The sequence below is a fragment of the Cryptomeria japonica genome, chromosome 9 (assembly GCF_030272615.1).
Source record: "Cryptomeria japonica chromosome 9, Sugi_1.0, whole genome shotgun sequence".
Classification (NCBI taxonomy): Eukaryota; Viridiplantae; Streptophyta; class Pinopsida; order Cupressales; family Cupressaceae; genus Cryptomeria; species Cryptomeria japonica.
This window is the reverse complement of record NC_081413.1, coordinates 645,732,782-645,754,546: the sequence shown is the minus strand read 5'-3', so window position 1 is coordinate 645,754,546 and position 21,765 is coordinate 645,732,782.

Sequence of the window (21,765 nt, the reverse complement as noted above, 5' to 3'; positions counted from 1 at the left end):
CTTAGATTTTATGTAAAACGCACCCCCATATGAAGGGCAGACTTAGATTTTTTTTAACATCGACTTATATAAAGTGCAGTTTATCTGCTTAGATAGCCATTTCCGGTATTGATAGGCATCATTGAGGAGGGCAACATCTATCCAAAAATAGTAATCCAAGGATCACAATGCACCTTTGACTATATGTTTTGTTGTATTTATTACTTAAACTGAAAATAAAAAAATACTAACATATTATAGTCAAAGGTGCATTGGGATCTCTTGATAGACAATGGTATGGAGGAGTATGCTAAGTTAAGATTGGTTTTCATATGTTCTAAATATTTTATTTTTTATAAAAATTAGGGTTTTATCTTTTGTATTCAATACTTTGGCTCAATTCATAATGAGTAGTTAGAGTAGGGGAAAATGAGCCCATTCTTTAAAAAACATTTAGGGGTCTTTTCTATACCCATAAATTTGACATGGATCAATTTCACACTCACATCCAAGCAACCCATGATAAGGAATGATTAAAATAGAGAATTAGGAAGCTTCCCTTGGGATGTATGAAAATAAAATCATGTTAGGATCAAGATGCTTATCAACTTCCATGCAAAGACATAAAATTACATAATCATTTCATTAGGGGTAAAAGGGTCAAAGAGATACCAAATGATGGGGGAACATGTAGGGAGTCCATTTTTCACCATTACATTTTTTTCACTTTGAATTACATGTGAAGTACTATTAAGATTTATGCCAAGGTAAAACAAGAAACTAATCGGAAATTAAATTTGTTGACATTGATAAGGGTAACAATTATATATTTTCTTGCAATGATTAGTCCATTTTGAAACTTGCAAAAACAAAGAAAATTTTCTAATGAGTAGCATATGCCAAACATTTTGACTATACATAATCCTAACTACTAAAACCAACTACATACAAAAACTAATAGAAAACTATTTGTAAATAGCTTTAAAAAAGATAAAGTTGCATTGCATGAAACATAAATACAATTCTTCTTAGATTAGCTATAAGTAAATATTTTTCCTAGAATGGAAATAACACTACTACATAGAGGGGGGGTTAAAGACAATTTTTGAGTTAATTGTCTTAAAAAATTGTCTCTATAAAGACATTATGAAATAGAAGTATTTTTGTCTCTTTAGAGACAATAGTTGAGATTTAAAGACATATTGTCTCTCTAGAGACAATATGAAAAAATGTATTTAAAAAACAAAAAAATTATTTTAAATATTTTTTTAGTGTGGTTTTCGATATTCAATGTGTCCAAATAGAAATAGTACAATATTCACTGTAATTATTTCTAATATTTTATTTCTTACAAAACGCTCAACAGAGTAGCCTAACAAACTAACTTGACTAGAAATACCATATAAATTGTAATTATTTCTAATATTTTGTATCTTACAAAATGATGTGGGAGTTTCTCCACAACGAAAAAAATATACCTTGGACATGGCATAACCATTATTGAATATTGACACTAATTTCCCAAACGCTATAGTGTCATAGTTAAGTACTTAAACTAGCCCAAAATCCTACATACTATACATGTCCACCAAGTTTAATGGTGTAGCACAAAATCTCCTTGATTTAACTACATATTTTTATGAGGACAACCAAAGAAAATATTTAATTTTGAACATGTTGGAGTTGTAGTGTTTCAGCATGCCATATCTAGAATGACCACTTTTAGATGCAATTGTCTAGCAATATTTTTCAATCAAACAAAAAGCATCCCATATTCTTCATGTTTCTCCTATAGCTTGAAAGATAGAAAAGATTCAACTGAACAAGAAGCACCTCATATTCTTCATGTTTCTTCTATAGCCTAAAAGATATAAAAGAAGACTAAGGATATAACATAATTGATCTTGAATGATGCTGCTCAAATATGCAAAATTCATCAAAATTGCAAGTCACAAAGGACCTCAAGTAACCCATTGACTTACTTACGGATGAGTTCCTGGAAGTCGGGGCCAACAAATCTGTGGGTACTTGTTGAGTCTATGCCCGCAACTCAGCCCAGAGTCTATACACCAAGTTTTTGCCAAGGTTTGAATTTAAGTATATTTTTAAACTTGTTGAGTTTTTGCCAAGTCACCAAGTCCAAGTCAAAATTGGGTCTACCAAATTTTGTTGAGGCATGAGGTAATACTATGATGTCGATAATTCTACAACAAACCCACTGTTATGGCTAAATATATTGATATCTTGAGAATAGAAAAATATTCCTTTTGTTGTTGAAAAATCCAAGATTAGTTCAAAGTTGTATTTATTACCCACAATGGTAAAGTCTAGTTGGTGAGAAATTTGCATTAGCAAAGAGCACACCTTGGTTCAATTCTTGTTGGGTACAGTTGGGGTTGGGTTTACCCATGTGAATTTGATGAATGTTTGCTTACAAAAATTAAGTAATTTATTACATTTTATTTACATATTATAAAAGGACCCAAACCACCAACACTATATTTGATCTATTTTTCTCAAATTTCACAAAATATTTAGTATATAAATGTTACCATGTACATTTATGCATAAAAAATAAAAGGTGACATGAATATTTACCTTATATATTAGCACATGTTGTTTTAGTTGTTTGTATGTGGGGAGCGAAAGTTTTACATGGAAACTCACTTAACTTCTGAACATGAGAACCTTCACGAATTGAAAGCTGCAAAAAGAAGGCATGTGATAGTTTACACATTTGATAATAGATGAAAGGAAACAACTTGGATAATTGCTGAAAAATAATTAAAAACTAGTTTCAATATAGTCATACCTATTGTTGTTGTTGAGCTTTTTGCCTCAATTTCTTTTCCTTCAAAACTTTATGATGACCTTCATAGAAAGTGAAATCATTAGGTATTGATATTTTCAATGAATACTTCTTGAAAACATTTAGCACCTCTATACCTTGTTGAAATTTGATCTACATGGACAAAATGTTAATTCTTGTATCAGACGAAAATGTCAACAAGAATTTAATGCATCTAGACAAACAAAGGATATTTAAACAAATATCCAAAAAGGAAAAAGGATAGAAACATCTCAATTTCTCTAATAATAGGCCAGTGCATAGCATGGATGTGAACCAACAATTACAACAGTTATGCAAGAACATGATTATATGGCTTGTTGCAATATTCATCATCAATAACAAACAAAGACACACACCCTATATCATTAAACAACAAATAGTGATTTATCTAAGTCATAAGACAAAGGATAAAAAGAACAATGAAGCCTCCACCAAAAGTGTAGATGATAGCCAATGGAAAGTTTTAAACAAGGAAAAAATAGCTAGAAGATAAATTTTGTAGCTATAAAGAGCCTAGAATAGTCATAATGGAGAGTAAGCAAAAAGGGCTCACACAATCACAAGATGAGCATAAGGTGGTGCAAGATCAAGTGTTTTTATAGACAAGAGATGGTGATGATTTTAAGATCATAAATAAAAAAGAATCCCTCAGAAATGATCAATAACAAGGACCACATAACAATCCTTTATTTGGGCAGAGAATGAGATAGGGTTTGTGACAACATCAAGAGAGTTGTTGATATAGGCCAATAATAGTGTCAAAATGCAGAATAAAGATTAATGTATAACTCAAAGGGTTTATTGGCAATTCAAAAGAATTGTTGCAACATATAATGATAAAGAGCAGCTAATAGGGTAGATCTTCCATGCCCTACCTTTCTTGAAGGTGAAACATGACACAAAATAAAACTAACTAATTTTTTAATTTTTTTAAACTTTAATCGAGTCCCCCTAACATTATTTGACCATAAATCACAATGAAAGGTCTTGTTTTAAAACATGGTTGACATGATAAGGGGGCATAATGCTAGTGTGGGCATTGCTTTAATTAAATTATGGTAAATTTTATTGTTCCAAATAAATAAATTTTATTGCACATAACAAAGCTAGCCTCCTAGTGGACTCTATGGTTAATATTAATTTAATTGATTATCTTTCCTAGATTTAGATAAATACCATACTTAAGGTTACCTATATATAATGGTTTTCATTTTGTTATTCAATAATTTTTTATAAGCAACTTCTTTCATTTATGCCTTACATTCACCCTATGTTGTCTAGCACAAGTAATAGTTTAATTATTATTCTCTTAAGTTGTTTTTAAAGGGCACCAAGATAGGGTGCCTAGCATGATGGTCCCCCACCATGATATTAATGGTAATTAATTAAATTGACCCTCTTTTAAGATTTTCCACCCCAATCTTAATGAGTTCTACATTGAATCTCATCCATTGGATGGTTTCAATCTCAACCCTTGGATTCTAGGGCTCCATAAGAACCCTAAAACTAAATAAGAAGAAAGAAATGGAGTTCAAACCCTATTCTTTCTTTTGCCTCCGTAGATTTCTTGTTTCATAGAGGCCATGATTGAGAACTTGGGAAGAAGGTCGTTCCACAAAGTTTCCTTGGGTTTCTTTTCATCCATATTATTTTCAAAAAGAGGTTTTATATTTTCTTTTCTTGATACTCTTAAAGTTTATCTAGAATGTAATTTCAATATACCAGAGGCCATGTTTGTTGATAGGCTTTTCATGGTCTGTTATAGGTGTTGAGGGAAAAAGGAATACCCCAACCAAAAATAGTTGTCTCAGGTACATACCCCTTTTTTCTTGTTAATATTGCATTCTCTGCTATTTTATTCAAAAATTTGTGTAACAAAATGATTTATTTTTTATGTTTTTATCCTATATAATTTTTGTTTAGTGTTGAGAAGGGTGTCACCCCCCATGGGTCACTACCCTTATAGAAAGAATACTTTTCATTCTGATTTATGGTCAAAATTTAATAATGTTAGGGGAGTCGATTAGAGTTTAAAAAAAAATCAATTGGGTTTGCTTTGTGTCATATTTCACCTTCAAAAAGTTGGGGCATGAAAAGATCAATGAATAAAAAATGAGTAGTAAAATAATAGCATTAAGAGAAAGGTTACAGAGTAGCATTGTGGCAGTGATGAAGGCGAGCAATGGAATAATGATCATCTAAGACAGAGCCATAAATGCATTTTGTATATATACATCCATAGTGTCAACACCTAGATTCTTTTTATTGGAGCACCATAGAGAGATGACAATGTAATCTTGATCTGAAGGTACATCTCAAGTTGATAAGGGAACAACCTGAGAAACAAAAAAACACAACAATAGAGAAACAAAAGAGAAATTTTATTATTATTTGCAACCAACATGCACTACATGCATTACAATTTCAGAGGATTAAAACCTCACAGGCTGCCACACATGTAGCTTATAAATTCTGGAAAATATCCTTCCCACAATACAATCTCCCAACTCTAAAGCTCTCAAAAACTCAACTCCCAAAAACTCAACTATTTTCCTCAAAGATGAGTCTTAAATAGACTTTCTTTCCTTAGGAGATAAGATTACATTTGCAATAGAAACTTGGCGGACTAACTAGCGCCAAGACAAGAAACTGCATAATTTCACTAAAGCCAAATTTGAAACTAGAAACTTTCCAAAAAATAATTGTCCAACTTTTGACAGCCATAACTTTTGACCTAACTGTCGGATTTTCACTGATAATACCTTTTTGAAAAGCTCTTAAAAAGATGATGAGGCATAAAATAGGGCCAAAAGGCCAACTACTTTGGATTTCCACCAATTTTTGGGCTCATCCAGAGCCTCTAAGAGCTTTAAAATTGACTAAGAATAAATTGCAAAAATAAGAAAGGGAAAATCCAGAAACTACAATAGAAAATAAAAAATCTTTTTGGGTGATGCAGGATTGCCCTTACACCACTGGATGCTCCCACATCACAAATCCAAGAGCATAGAGCAGAAAAGGGTAATAGAAAAGGTTAGATATCATTTGCAAACACAAGAAGCCATGAAAGCAGTCCTCTCCAAATTGTTTAAAGTTTCTCATGACCACATAAGTATTAGGACATTTATTGGTAAACAAGAAAGGATTGTATGAGTAGCCAACTCAATATTGCAAGCAATTTCACTTTTGTTGCAAAACACTTGAGAACATTAAAGGAATCAGTTCATAAAGGACAAAACGATAGTGAATAAAGCTTCCAAACAAAGAATGCATATTGACATTGCAACTATCCTCAAAGGTATGCAATGAAAGATACAAGATTTATGAAGAATAGAAGAAGACTTGTGATGGTAAAGAGCTCAAAAATGATGATTCACAGATCATTGAAGATGCAATTACAACCATGAGAAAGGTTTTTCAACCTACTAATATATGGTAAATTTGCAGCATCAAGTGACTACAACCTTGTTGCAATAAAAGATAGTCCTATTAAGCTTCCACAAGAAAGGAATAGCTAGAATCAATGATTGATAAAAAAAAAACCTATAATCACAGTTTATAACTTAATAGGCTTTGAATGCATTATTAAATGACACCAAGCATACAAATGAACTATTTGAAGTTACTGAGATGGCTATAGTTACTCATCTTGATAAAGGTTGCAAAAGAGCTTTGAAGGGTTTGTAAACTTGAGCTCCATGATCAAAGCAGACATTGCTTAGAGGCAATATTACAATAAGAAAGCATACTTTAGGAGGCATTTTGGAGGATGGGATTAATAAGCCAGCATAGGGTCAAAGACAAAAACAATAATCAAACTTCAAGGATAGCAGATGTACCCATATGATAAAGCTTCAACAAGGGTTTGAGCAACATTCTTCAAGAATGACAATGCAGTTTGAGTTTATAATCCATAGTTCAAGAATAAATGCAGTCCACAATGCATTTCTCTTAGTCATGGTCATAAGCATCTATAATGAAATTCAAAGCTAGCTAACGAGTGTTATGGTTAAGAGGCCTAGAGATCTCAGTCAAGGAAAAACAAAGTCTTTGAGCAGCATTTATGGGACAATACAATGTAGTCAATGCATGGAAGAGAGAATGACAGTCATTCCAAAGGGTAGAAGCAAGGTTTGGTGACAAAATACACCTCACTCAAAGAGAAAAGGACAACCTAGACTAATGAAATTAGAGCATAAGAAGAGGTTTTGAACAATCATAGACATGTTATGTTGTACAAGGAATTTCAAAGGACTTGTTAGAACTATCCTATCACTAAAAGAGCTAAAGAGTCTTTCCATCAATATATTTGGGAGGAAAGTGGCATGATCACCCACTTGCAACAATAATAAGCATCTAGTTAATTAATATGACTAGAGAAAAACCCAATAAAAAAATATAAAAGACCAAAAGTAACAACTGTAGAAATCACAATGTACCTAATCCTCCATCATAGAACCTAAAATAGAACCAATTGCCTAGCAAAGCATGTTCAATTTGTTCCATGTCTAATCTTGTCATTCAATTATTAAATGATTTTTTTCAACATCTACATCAACCGTCAATAAAAAATGTTTTAAGTAACATGTTCTATACACTAGACAAAACATAGTACATAAAAATATCTAACTCTACATAACCATATTATGTGATATATGAACAAAGGTATATATTTCTTGATTATAATGTAAATTCGAGAAATGGAGTTGAATTTTATATTGGGCAGTTGATAAACTTCTTAAAGCACAAAAAAAGCAAGAAGGGGTTGAGGGTTTACTACTCAAATAAAATTATCCCATGCGCTAATGATGACTATGAAGGTGAACCAACATATTCTTTTGAAATCATCTAAAAATATTTGAAAAATATTTTCACATATTAGCTATATTTGGTCATAGGCAATTTGTGAAAAACCTATATATTCTAGTAACTTGTTACTAGAGCTTCCTACATACTTGGTTTTCAAATTCAACATTGTATTAAGCTCCCTAGGCTAAATTTGATGCATCAAACACTTAAGTCATGATTGGTCACATGCCTAAGATACACACACAACAAATTTACTTATCCATAGATTAACATGGATCTATTGAATCCCACAAGGAGTTTGTTGCTTCTTAGAAATTGATCAGTTTCCCAAAAATATATTGGAATGTATTTACTTGAAAATTCATTTGCTTACATAATTGTAGTAAGAAGCGGATAATAGTAGTAATATACAACCATAAGATCATAATAATCATAAATACAACAATAATAATGCCATTTTTATCTCTTATTAAAGAAACATGACTAATCAATGAACAAGTATGATGATATATAAATTAAGTTTATAATAGCAATGAAAGTTGAACAATGATAGGAAGCAAATATGTCTTTTGCTCATTTGTTTCTATCCATCCTCTTCCTTTGTGTCATCTTTCTATGAGGCACTATTCTAATTATGGGTGTGCATTGTTCATCACATTGAACACCTTCCTCATTATTCTTGTTGAGGTTCAAGAATGACAATCAAATTATTATGTGCAACAAACAATTCAGCATTTTCCTCTAGCTCCTCTTCATGCTCACTACTTGATGAGTTTGATTATTGGGATTCCTATACACAACACAAGTTAACTTATTAAAATAACATAATGCCTTTAATTAAATTATTTCATGTCATAGAATACTATAAATAACTTACCTCAAATTCATGACCAGTGACTAATTTCTCCCCTCGATCTAGTATATGTTGTTGAAGCCTTGGGAACCGTGTAGTAAAGAATATTTTAGGTCCCCCTTTGAAGCTTCCTTTTGAGATTGGTGAGCCTACATAACCAAATTTATAAGGTATAAATACTCATAAAATACAATTAACTCACAAGTTTCTCATGAATTTTTTATGAAACAAAAAATACAGTAGATGAAAATATTCACTTACCAAACCACCACAAATGCTATTGTACCCACCATATCCTAATTTATGGGATCTAATACTTGACACCCTAGCTTGGATTAATTTTGTTGTATCTCAAAGGCACCTTTTAGATCCTCCTCGTGTAGATGGCCTATAGTTTACATTATTGTGGCCCTTCCTCTTAAATTTACCATCTTTCATAAGTTCATCCCACGAATTTTTAATCCACATAACCCCATAAAGGGCCCATTTTATTTTTTCTAGGCCCACGACCTTCCTTTTGATCCAATAAGTATTAAGGCTACAACTCGCGTGCGCCAGTCACATGTTGGCGCACTAGGTCTTTTTGATAGCCTTCTCTTCTTTATGTCATGGAGCCCCACTTGAACACCACATGATGTCACCCTTTTCTCTCTTGCAATTTTTGTATGCAGTTTGGGAAACACGTTTTTGCTCCACAAGATGTTTTGAGGTTGTAGATTTCCCAAGGACAAGACTTCGTGTCCTTCCGCCGCATGTCACTTCAAAGCAAATGTCAGAGGATCCACATGCTCATGTAATAGAATGTGGGACACCACCCATGAGGCATGACCATTGTAATGACTAGTTGCCAACCATTTTTAGGGCATTGTGGTAGTTATACCCTCCTCTATTTCATTATGAATGCTTGTAATAATCAAGGCTTCTGGACTTTTATTTAGAATACAAAGAAGATCTCTAAACTAGAATTTCAAGCCTCAACATTGTTATTATTTTTCCAAATCAAAGTAATCAAACTGTGCCTCAGGTTTTTTGGGCTATTTTGTTCAGTATTCATTAATGGTTTTCTTTGCAATTTTGTATCCAATCTCAACTCTAGTGATGCATGCTTAAACTCTATTGATTGAATCATGTTATGTACTCCTTTATTATGGTAGATCTTCATGTATGCTTTGCTTTATGTCATTTCTAAAGGTCTTTGAATGTATTTGATATTGTTCATAAGGCATGTAGATTGTTGAATGGGCCTTAGAATAAAATATATATGAGGTTCTCTATGTTGGTTGTTCAACATAAATTCACATCAGGCACATCACTTTAGATTAGTTTAATTTTATGTTTTTCCTCCCCTTTTCCCCTTTAGTAAATGAAAATCCAACTTTTAAAATATCGAAGGTTACTCAGTGAAAACACATAGGTCCCCCAACATCGAGTTTCCCATAAAGTTGTGTCTAAAAGCAATTTTAGGCATCAATAGTTCTTTTTATAGCATGCTCGGTGGAACAGAAAATAGGAAACAAGTAAAACTGGGTGTATGAGCCACATGCATATTATTAGAAGTCAAAATGCATTAAATCTGAATCTATTGGTATTTCCTTTATTAGCAGTCCAACCCAGAGTTTCAAGAGGAGATGCTCAAATCCCAATTCAAGCTCCTATGCAAATGGTTGTTTCCCCTCCTAGGAATTTTATCGCATGGAATAGTGGGAGCCCCCTTATTCCACATGTACCTCCTAATCAATGGGATCCTATTATGGTGTTGTACAATCATAAAATTGCGACCTTGCAATTTTTGACTGCATTTGGGTCTTTGCATGGCGGATGAATCCTTAAGCCTGATTGGAGACCTGAGACATGCTCAAACATCAAAAACTTGCATTTTTTGCCACCCCGCATTACCTTTCTGTCACAATCTGTCCTAAATTGGGATAGGACAGGGGTGTGGCACCCTTGTCCCTGCCTTATTTTTGGCCTCCCTTGACCGAATCCTGCATTGGGCTTGTCAATTATGAGTAGGAAAAAGTTTTCCTATGTCGGCCTAAGACGAAAAATCAGTTAAAAACCCCTAATTGGCAAGTATATAAGGAGCATCTCCCCTCCTATTTGCAGAAGTCCAATAAGCGAAAATTAAGCTCATGAGAAAAGTGACAATAAGTGACAACAAGTTGATCATAAAGCGCATTCAAACATTCAAGCATTGAGCATTCCAAGTCTCCTTTCAAGGCTAGGTGTTGCATTCAAGTCAAGGATTCAACCATTGAAGAGGATATCTCTACCAACATTCAAGACATTCTAAATATCCTTTCAATCAATTCTATCAACATTTCAATTACATCCTCTCTTGAGGTGAACTTTACTTTAGACATTTCCTTTCATTTACTTGGAAGTATTTTCAATCACTTGGTTAATTCCAAAACGGGGTTTGACCTGAAGGCAAACCCCCAATCCCAACAATATTTCCTCTCTTTCATGTGTGTAGGTTGCAAGTGCATAACTGTAATTGTAGGTTTAGACTCCATTATTAGAGATGGAAAAACCCTTTTTGGCGCATAAATATTTCGGAGGGCCAAGTACACTTTCAACCTAGTCCCAACAAATTTTGCTCAAATTTGTAGGGGAGCTTCATCTCAATAGCTTCATCCCACATCTCTATCTCAAGATATAATCATTTCTTTATCATCTTTACACAGTCTCAATTATCTTGATTCAACTTGTCTATTTTTAAAGAGGGTTACTTTACTTTCCAAATTTATTGTGAATTCCCTACAATTCACTTAGCATTCAATCTATTTCCATTTAGATTGGATCTAGTGAATTCAAGCCCCTCTTTTAAATGTAATGTGTGTGAGAAGTTGAAGGGAATCCTTTGTGAAACTTTCACTCCTTTCTTGAGGAGGGTAAAGCTTTCCACTTGATCTCCTCTCATCACTTTTCACCGCATTACATTTTGCTGAACCTAGCATCTTACATGCTTTGCATTAAAAATTATTGCATATTTTTCATTCACAAGTTTAATTTCCTTACAAAAATTAGTGGTTAATTCATTCAAAACCCTAGTTGTCAAAATTGAACTTGTTTTTTGCAAAAATTGCTATCTATTGTCTTAGATCTAAAAATTACTTTGCTTGTAAAATTCAATTCTTTCATTATCTTGTTCAATTTGCAAATCAAATTTACAAAATTAAGTGGTTAATTATCAAAACCCTAATTTTCAAAAATCAACTTGAATTTTTATTCACATTTAATTTTTAGATTTAGGACTATTCTTAGACTTGTCTTCTTGCCTAAAATTCAAATTTTCATTTTCCCTCCTTTTTCCAAAATTTTAAATTACAAAATTCAATGATTAGGCCCTAAAACCCTAATTTTTAATTTTACTTGAATTTTGTGCAAAATTCAATCAATTTCAATTAATTTCAGTTTTCTAAATATCATTCAAGGTGGCCCTATCCATTAGGTTTCACCTTTTTCAAATTTGCAATTCAATTTCTTATCTTTTTCAAAACCCTAATTGGGTCCTATTTTGACATTCAAACCTTATTTTTGCCTATCTAAAGTTTGTAAAATTAACCAATTTTTAGGGGTTTAGCTCTTAAATAATCATAGCTTTCTTCCCTAAAAATTTCCAAAAAAATTGGGTGGACCAGGTACACTTTCAACCTAGTCCTCGACTTTTTTCTTGAAATTTTGGGAGACTATTATGATTGTATTTAATTGCTTAAATCCAAAAAATTGGGTGATTTTTTTGAATTTTGATCCCTCTAAAATAAAATAAAAATGTCTCAATTTCAACATCACAACCTTCAAGGAAACATTTAAGATTAGGTGGTTAATTATAATCTGCCCTAATTTTAAAAACCTTAATTCTATCAATATTAATTAAGTGGTATCCCATTAGCCCTCATTTTAAATCTCAATCTTGTTTTATCATAATTCTCCTTGAAAATTGTGTCATTTCTTCTTTCCACAAAGTTCAAATTGTCTAACCATCATTTTCTTGAATATTTCATTATTCAATTTTGCAAACTTTGTTCCCAAATTCAAAATTGAAGTTTAAAATTTTCCCTCTAGTGCATGAGCTCTACAAATATTAGTCCTACCTATACTATCCCCGTTAGACGAAGCATTAGAATTAAGGATTCACAAGGTTTACTTCCTAGAGAGATGGAGTCTAATTTGGGTGACTTCTTCAATGAGGATAATGTTAATTCTCCCCATCCTAGTAACATCTCGATCTACCCAATTGATGATTCCAATGACGAAGAAGAAGTTTTGAATAGATTTTCTATAGATCAACTATCAAAATTGGACAATCAATTTGACAACTTCCAATAATGGATGTCCCAAGAATATCCTAATATTGAATCTCTTTCATTAATCGAAGGTCTCAATCAAACATTTCTAACATAAATTCCTCAACCAAAGCAACCATTAATAGCCTTGCCCAAACTGTGTCATCATTGCAACAACAAATTGCTTCTATGAGTCAATCCAAGTTTAGTGTTCCCAAATTTGATGTTGTGAGCCCACTTTCTCTTGATATTGTTAGAGTTGTCCCTTCTAAATATGTTGAAGTCCCTCAATTGGAACTATATAATGGAAAAGGTGATCCTTTAACACATGTCAAAATATTCCAAACCTTGTGTACTAACTTTTCTTATGATCAAAGATTGCTTGCCAAATTGTTTACTAGAACACTAAGAGATAAGAGTTTACAATTGTATTTCACTTTGCCTTCCTATTCTATTACTTCTTTTCAAAAATTAGCAAATGGTTTTATTCAACAATTTCAAAATAACATAGGTCCTAAAATCACTTAGACTGATTTAATACATTCTAAACAAGGTGTTAAAGAAAAAGTGACTGATTTCATTGGTAGATATAAGCATTTGTGTTCTCAAATTTCCTTTTTAGTGCTTGATAATTGTTGGTGTAAATAAATATTCATTTTGGATATTATTACACTTTACTTAAGTTAACTTAGGATAATGCATCTCTTCGTAGTTTGGATTTGAGACACTTAGGGAAGTGTGCACATAGGGATAGAGCTTGTAGGAGAAATTCCACCTTTCATGGTCTTATTTTGCTATTACACTCCACATTTGGTGGGTCATCCACCTCTTGTGGAATATTATATTATTTCTCCTACCTACCCCTAATATTTCTTACCTACCCTTGTTTCTCATTGAGCCACATGTCATAATTGTGTTCTCGTACATCCATATGGCCTTGCCTATATAAGCAGGCCTATATTCATTGTATTGGTTAATCCAGTTGATCATTTGCATATTGATGAGAATATAGTTTGTTCTTGTCATTCTATTGTCTCTCTTTTATGCTTTTCATTGTGCCCTTGATCTTGGCAAAATCCTACATGGTATTAGAGCCATTGGGGCTTCATTGATTAGTTTTTTTGAGACATTTTGGAGGCTTCTATTTTTGGATTTGGGGATCTTCATTTTTTGGGGGCATCATACAATGATTTGGACATCACCGTTGAATCCGAGAGGCTGTTTCCATGAATTTTGACTATAAAGTCGACCTATTTTGGTGAGAAAATTTTTTTACCCCATTTTGGCTATTATCGTACGGATTTCAAAAAAAAATTATTATTTTTCGAAAAAAAAAATTGAAAAATAAAAAAAAAGTGATCAAGAAAAAAAAAATTTGGTTGTTTTGGGGGTTCGTAGACCCCCTCGTACTTCGCAGTACCTGCTGTCGGTTTTTGTTATAGGGTCGTACCTTTGTTTCAGGTGTTGTCGAAGCCGTTGTTGTTGCCGCGTACCTTCTCCCGCTGCCGCCTCAGCTCCTGACCCCCTCGGCTCCCGGCCCAGCTCTTCGGTAGCTCCCTCCACCTCCGACGACCTCGGCTCCTGCCCAGACCTCCTCCTACCGGCCAGGACCCAGCCACCGCTGCCGCCCAGGACCTTTGGCAATCGCCCAGTCACCACCGGCCACTACACCTCCAACTCGCCACGTGAAGCCCAGTCAGCTGTCGAGACCCCACCATGTGGCACACACATAGTCCATCCGTATGCCCAATCACTGTCACAAACGCAGTCTGTCCGTATGCACAGTCACAGTGCCACATCAACCAACCGTACACCCAGTCATAGTGCCCAGTCAGCAATCCATACGGTATGGACGCCCAGTCAGCAGGGAGGTGAAGTTTGCGCAATGGTCATACGGATGTCAAATTTAAGCTAGTAAACGGCTAATGTCAGTACCACATCAGCAGACTTTTGAAATTTTTCAACCCCTCTCCATTGAGCCTTTCAGTTTTGTAGTCCAACTTTGAAAGGCCATATCTTGCTCGTTTTTGCTCCTTTTTTGGTGCAAATTTTTTTGAAATGGGCTAAAATTTCATGATCTTCAAGGTGGTGTGGTTATTTTCTGATTTTGGTGCATAGGTTTTTCAAAAATTTTAAATTATCTCAGCTGTACCTATCCAATCCTCAATTCTGCAACTTCAAAGGCCTTGTTTGAGCTCATACGACTTCCTTTTCAAGTGCCCTTTTTTTTTAAAGTACATGTTTTTTCATCTACTTTCATAATCTATGATCAGATTTTAGAGATTTTGAGTGGACATTGTACTTTCAGATATTGGTCTTATTTGGCCTATTAGGTACTTGTAAAGTGCTTGGATCTTAGTTTAGATCTCTTGCATTATCAATTTGAGTCTCTTTTGGCCTTATTGAGGCAGTTGTAAAATTGTAATTAGAAGTCCACTTTGCCATTTTTGCAAGTGACCCATTGTATACGCACTAAGTATAAAGTGCCAAATCATCACTTTTGGGGGGGGGGGGTGTTATTTGATTGAGTGAATTTGGGGGGGTGTCTTGTGTGATTGTGCCTCTTTTTGTGCTCTTTCCATTTTTGTTGCAATGAGTCCTCATAAATTTCCACCTTTAACTCCATATAATTATGCATCTTGGAAAATTAAAGTATGGAGTAAATTAATGGAAAAGGGTCTCACACATTACATAGATGGAACAATAACAACACCACTTGATCCTAAGGCTGATCCAAATGCTCAATTAGAATGGCTCACAAATAATTGCATGGCTCTTGGAACTTTGCACAAGTATGTATCAGATGACCTCATTTTTCACATTGAGAAGTGTAAAACAATCAAAGAGGTTTGGGATATGTTTCAGAAATTGTATGGTCAAGTTGATGAAATCAGACGCTATCAGATTGATAATTAGCTCACCAACTTGGATCCCAAGAGTTTTGATACAATCCAAGATTATGTCACCAAAGCAAATGAGCTAAGAGCAAAGCTTAAGGATTGTGGGATTGATATTCAACTTGTTGGACAAGCTTGCACTAGAATATGCAGCATTTGTGTCTAGCGTCCAAACTCATCATTTGACAATGGCGAGTTCCTATGTTATGCCTTCATTTGATCCTTTCATAGAAATGTTGATATTGGAACAATCTAAGTTGTTGAACATGGGGCTTATCAAGTCTTCAAAGTCCAAGGCTTTGGTGGAAAATCAAGGGAATCAAGGAAATCAAGGCAAAGATTCCAACAAAAAGAAGAAGCACTCTAAGTCTAAGCCACACTAGGAAAAAGGACAATCATCCTCTCCATCACAAGGCGATTTTACATCCTCTTCCAAGAAGGGGATGCCACCTAAGAAGGATAAACCAACTTGTGCATATTGCAAGAAGTATGGTCACGATGAGCATCGATGCCACGCAAAGCAAGTTGATGAGTTAACTAATCTTCTCAAGAAAAACAACATCAACTTGACATCCACCTACACAAAGAAGGATTCATCTCCTTCCTCTTCCTCATAGTCTAAGGGAAAAGGGCAAACATTTGTGGCTACAACAGGTTCTTCACAGCAATGGATACTTGACTCGGTTGCCTCATATCACATGGGTTCTACAAAGGAGCAGTTTTCTTCATTGGAGCCATTTAAGGTACCTCACATTTACATAGGTGATGATACACAAGTAAAGGTTGAAGGGAAAGGTTCAGTTGACATGGACGATGGAACATTTGAGAATGTTCTCTATGTTCCTAACTTGTATACCAACCTTCTCTCCATCTACCAAATCACTCACTATGGGAATGGGAAAAAGGTTGAGTTTACACCAGATTCAGTTGTGGTAAAGGAACTTAATGATGATGCCTTGGTAGTAGTGGGACAAGTCAATGACAACTCAAGGATTTATTCTTTCTCTCACTTTGTGCCAAGTTCACCTTCTAGGGCCTTGCTTACTCATTCAAATTCAGAAAGTAAGCTATGGCATGAGTGGTTTGGTCACCTCAACTACCGCTATCTTCAATAGCTAAGCACTAAAGACATGGTCACAGGTCTACCTCGAATCATTTTTTTAGAGGGTGTATGTTCAGGTTGTTCCATGGGCAAGCATCCTGAAGAGAAGTTTGATAAGGGGAAAGCTTGGAGAGCTTTGGAAGTTCTTCAACTTGTTCACAGCGACGTAGCAGGTCCATTTCTAGCACCTTCATTTAGTAAGGCCCGCTATGTCCTCACCTTCATTGATGACTACTCCCACTTCACTTGGGTCTACTTTCTTATTCATAAGAGTGAAGTATTTGACAGATTTCAGGACTTTAAGACTCATGTGGAGAAGCAATTAGGGAAAGTGGTCAAGATTCTTCGCATAGATAATGGAAGGGAATATGTGAACAAAAGACTTGAGGATTTTTGTACATTTAAGGGGATTGATCTTCAGCATTCTGTAGCATACACTCCACAGTAGAACGGTGTTGCAGAACGCAAGAATAGAACTCTCAAAGAAATGGCTAGCTATATGATACATGCATGGTCTCTTGATCCTGCCTTTTGCAAAGAGGCTATCAGTTGTGCCACACACATCCAGAATCGGGTTCCTCACAAAGCCTTGCAAGGTATTACTCCTTTTGAAGCTTGGGATAGTAGGAAACCGACTGTGAGACATTTTAGAGTCTTTGGGTTTCCAGCATGGGCTCGCATACCTCCATAGAAACGCAAGGCATTGGAACCATAGAGTCGACCTTGCATATTTGTTGAATATCCTGAGGGTGTTAAGGCATACAGATTGATGGATCCAGAGACACATGAGGTGTTCATTGAGAGGAGTGTTCACTTTGAGGAAAGCTCTCCTAGCTTAGCCTCTCTACCTCCTCCACCTTCCTCCATTGTGGATAGTGATGTTAGTGATTCAGATGATGAGACTCCTTCAACTCTGACTCGCAGGGTTACACCTCCGCAGGGTCCACTTGTAGTTGAGGAGCCTTGTTCTCCACCTCCACCTCCACCTTGTTGGGCTCGACAGACACTTGAGTCTGTGGGTTCTTTTGTTGGGGATCCTTCAGATACATGGAGAACTCAATCACAGCATCAGGATCTACCACATGCATTCATTGCTACCACTTCTGATCCACAAACATTAAGGGAAGCATCAGGGGTTCCTGAGTGGGACCAAGCTATGGAGGAAGAGTATAGTTCCTTGATGAGGAACAACACATGGGATTTAGTCCATCTCCCTAAGGGGAGAAAGATGGTTTGATGTAAGAGGATCTATCAGACCAAGTTTGCAATGGATGGTAGTATGGATAAGTATAAGGCTCGACTTATTGTGAAAGGTTTCTCTCAGGTTGCAGGTGTTGACTATACTGAGACCTTTGCACCTGTAGCCAAGATGAACTCCATTCGTTTGACACTTGCTATTGCTGCAGCTCATGGTTGGGCTATACATCAAATGGATGTGAAGAGTGATTTTCTTCATGGTGATCTTGATGAGGAGATTTATATGGAGTAGCCATAGGGTTTCATCCAGGATACTTCCTTGGTTTTCTGATTAAGGAAATCTCTCTATGGCCTTAAGCAGGCCCCTAGGGCTTGGTATGCCAAGATGGATTCCTTTCTTCTCTTCACAGGGTTCACCAGGTGTCATTCTGATCCGAATGTCTACATTTTGCGACAGGATGACTCTCACTTGATACTTGTGCTCAATGTTGATGACTTGATCATTACAGGGAGTACCACATCCATCATTAGCAGGGTCAAATCTTCTTTGCATGATAGATTTGCTATGACTGACTTGGGTCTTTTGCACTACTTTCTCAGGATAGAGATTTCATAGTCACCTTCCAGGATTACACTATCGCAGCCCAAGTATGCTCTTGATCTACTTGCACGCTTTCATATGGCTGATTGTAAGCCTGCCCTGACTCCCTTTCTTTCAGGAGTCAAGCTTGAGGCTCAGTGTTCTTCTCCACCAGTTGATGCCACTTTGTATCATCAGCTTGTGGGTAGTCTCATCTACTTGACCCATACACGCCCTGATATTTCATTTTCAGTTGGCATGGTTTCTCGCTTCATGTAGGAACCACATGAGCTTCATTGGAAAGTCGCCAAACGCATCCTCCATTACATCCAGGGTACACATCACTATAGGATTCACTATGCAGCAGGCACAGGACTTCGCTTGGTTGGTTACACAGACTCCGATTGGGCTGGCAATCTTGATGATCGTAAGTCTACTTCTGGTTAAAGTTTTCACCTTGGTTCGAGCCCCATTTGTTGGCAGAGCAAGAAGCAACATGCTATTTCTCTCTCTTCGACTAAGGTTGAGTATCGAGGCACTGTTAACGCAGTGACTAAGACCATTTGGCTCTAGCAGATTCTCATAGAGTTTGGATTCACCACTCTATGGCCAACAATTCTACATTGCGACAATCAGAGTGCTATTGCAATCTCGAAGAACCCGGTCTAGCACCAGTGGACCAAACACATCAAGATTCATATGCACTATATCCGAGAGCAGGAGCAGATCATTGATTTGCAGTATTGTCCTACAGCGTAGCAAGTTGCTAACATATTCACCAAACCTTTCACTGAGAGTAAGTTCCAGTAGTTGCGAGCTCTCTTGGGGGTGTGGGATGTGTCATTAGGGGGGGTCAGCTAACTTCTCCTTCCTCTCTTATGGCGGGGACTTTCTCCTTTTTGAGGGTTTGGCCTTCTTCTTTAAGAGTCTTTTGTACATTCAACTCTCTTTTGGGGGGGAGTTTTTTCCCACTGGGTTTTCTCCCTTTCTCCATTTGTGAGAGATTGCATTTCATTGTTTTGCTTGCATTTGCATATTGTACATGGGTACCTATCATGGCCTAGTAGTTGGGACCCATCTTGCATTGTTGACTTGAGTCTTCATTCCCCTAAGTTGCACTTAAGGGGGGGTGTTGGTGTAAATAAATATTCATTTTGGATATTATTACACTTTACTTAAGTTAACTTAGGATAATGCATCTCTTCGTAGTTTGGATTTGAGACACTTAGGGAAGTGTGCACATAGGGATAGAGCTTGTAGGAGAAATTCCACCTTTCGTGGTCTTATTTTGCTGTTACACTCCACATTCGGTGGGTCATCCACCTCTTGTGGAATATTATATTATTTCTCCTACCTACCCCTAATATTTCTTACCTACCCTTGTTTCTCATTGAGCCACATGTCATAATTGTGTTCTCGTACATCCATATGGCCTTGCCTATATAAGAAAGCCTATATTCATTGTATTGGTTATCCAGTTGATCATTTGCATATTGATGAGAATACAGTTTGTTCTTGTCATTCTATTGTCTCTCTTTTATGCTTTTCATTGTGCCCTTGATCTTGGCAAAATCCTACAATAATGATATTCAAAGAATTTTCATTTCTAATTTGCAAAAACACATTATGGACAACCTTCTCCTTTCTGGGTTTACTTCCTTTCCGCAGTTATGCGTAACACTTCACAATTATCAACTGACTATGAGTCAATTGAAGCAATCTACTCCTATGGCTCCGAGTAATAAAGGTGAGAGTGCTCAACAACCATTTGCGAAGTCCAAACTGAATAAAGGCTTCATCAAATTCAATGACACCATCATAAACAACAATATGAATGCTAGACCCAACTTGCCGATGGAGAGTTTGAAACCACAACTCCTGCTTGGATCTCTTGCCTGCTCCCATGCTGCTGCTATCCCTACCAGATCAGATCGAGCTATGGCCAATCCTATGTGTGCTAGTCCATGTTGGGCATCAGTGGCCACTGGTGGTTCTTGCCCCAACTCTTCTTAGATTTCGAGGGTTCCCTCTTCATTTTTTCGCAAAGGGGATGGTTTAGGTTTTATCCCTGTCTCCTGAACTGCCTCTATCAATGTGAATGAGGAGTCTGAATGGGAAATAGAGAACAACGTGAATATTTTTACCGAGCATAGTATTATCTACAGATTCAAGAGTATCTGGCCTAGCCTCCTAGAGTTGCAAAAATGGATCTCCCAGCACTAGGATCCTCTCATTTCTGGTACTATTCACATTTTACCTATAGCTAAAGGTTTCTTTGTTTCTAAATTTGAGAATGCTAAGGATAGTAGAAAAATCATGTGTGAAATTTTTTTCTATGAGAAAGATAAAATGTTGCTTTTGGCCAAACCTTGGCACTCTGATTTTAACCCCCTTTCTGAGAATTTCAATAAAATTCCAGTTTGGGTCAAGCTTCCTTACCTTCCTCTCCATTTATGGGTTGATTCTCTCTTTGAGGAGATTGGTGATGCTATTGGGAGCTTCATTATAGTGGATAATGACTCCTTTGGGCTTTATCATACTACTTTTCTTGCATTTTTGTTGACCTAGATGTTTCTAAGGGAGTGTCAGATGAGATTGCCATTAATTCCTCTTTTGGCAGCTGGGTCCAATCTTTGGATTATGAAGGTATTCCTTTTAGGTGTTGTAGATTCTTTAAAACTAGCCATGCGATTGGGAATTGTGGGCTTGAGAACAAAAATCCTATAGCCTCATGGCAGTCGGGGGCTTCTTACCAACATTACACAGTTAAGTAGTCTTCAGATACTTCTACAGATTCGTTGGGTGTTGGGGTTTCTACTTTGGCTGCCTCAGATTCTTTATTGGTAATGATTTTTTCGAACACCACTATGGATGTTCCTATGATTAAAGATGTTGTTATACAGGTTGTTGATGTCTCTTTTGCTGAAAATGGTTTGTCATCTCTTACCCCGCCGATTGCTTCACAGTGTGTTGGCACAACTTCTGCCCCATCTGCTAGTCATGATCTTGTGCCCACAATGGTTGTTACTCCCTCTTCTGACTCTTTTTTCCAGCCTAAAAAGATCAATGTTGGGCCCTTCAGATTAGTCAGTTGTGGAAGCTAAATTTGAAGAAGGATGGATTACTGTAAAGGGGAAGCATTCAAAGACATCTAAGCCTTCTTTTTATATGACTCTTCATTCCCACAAGGCCAATTGCAAGTCTTGAG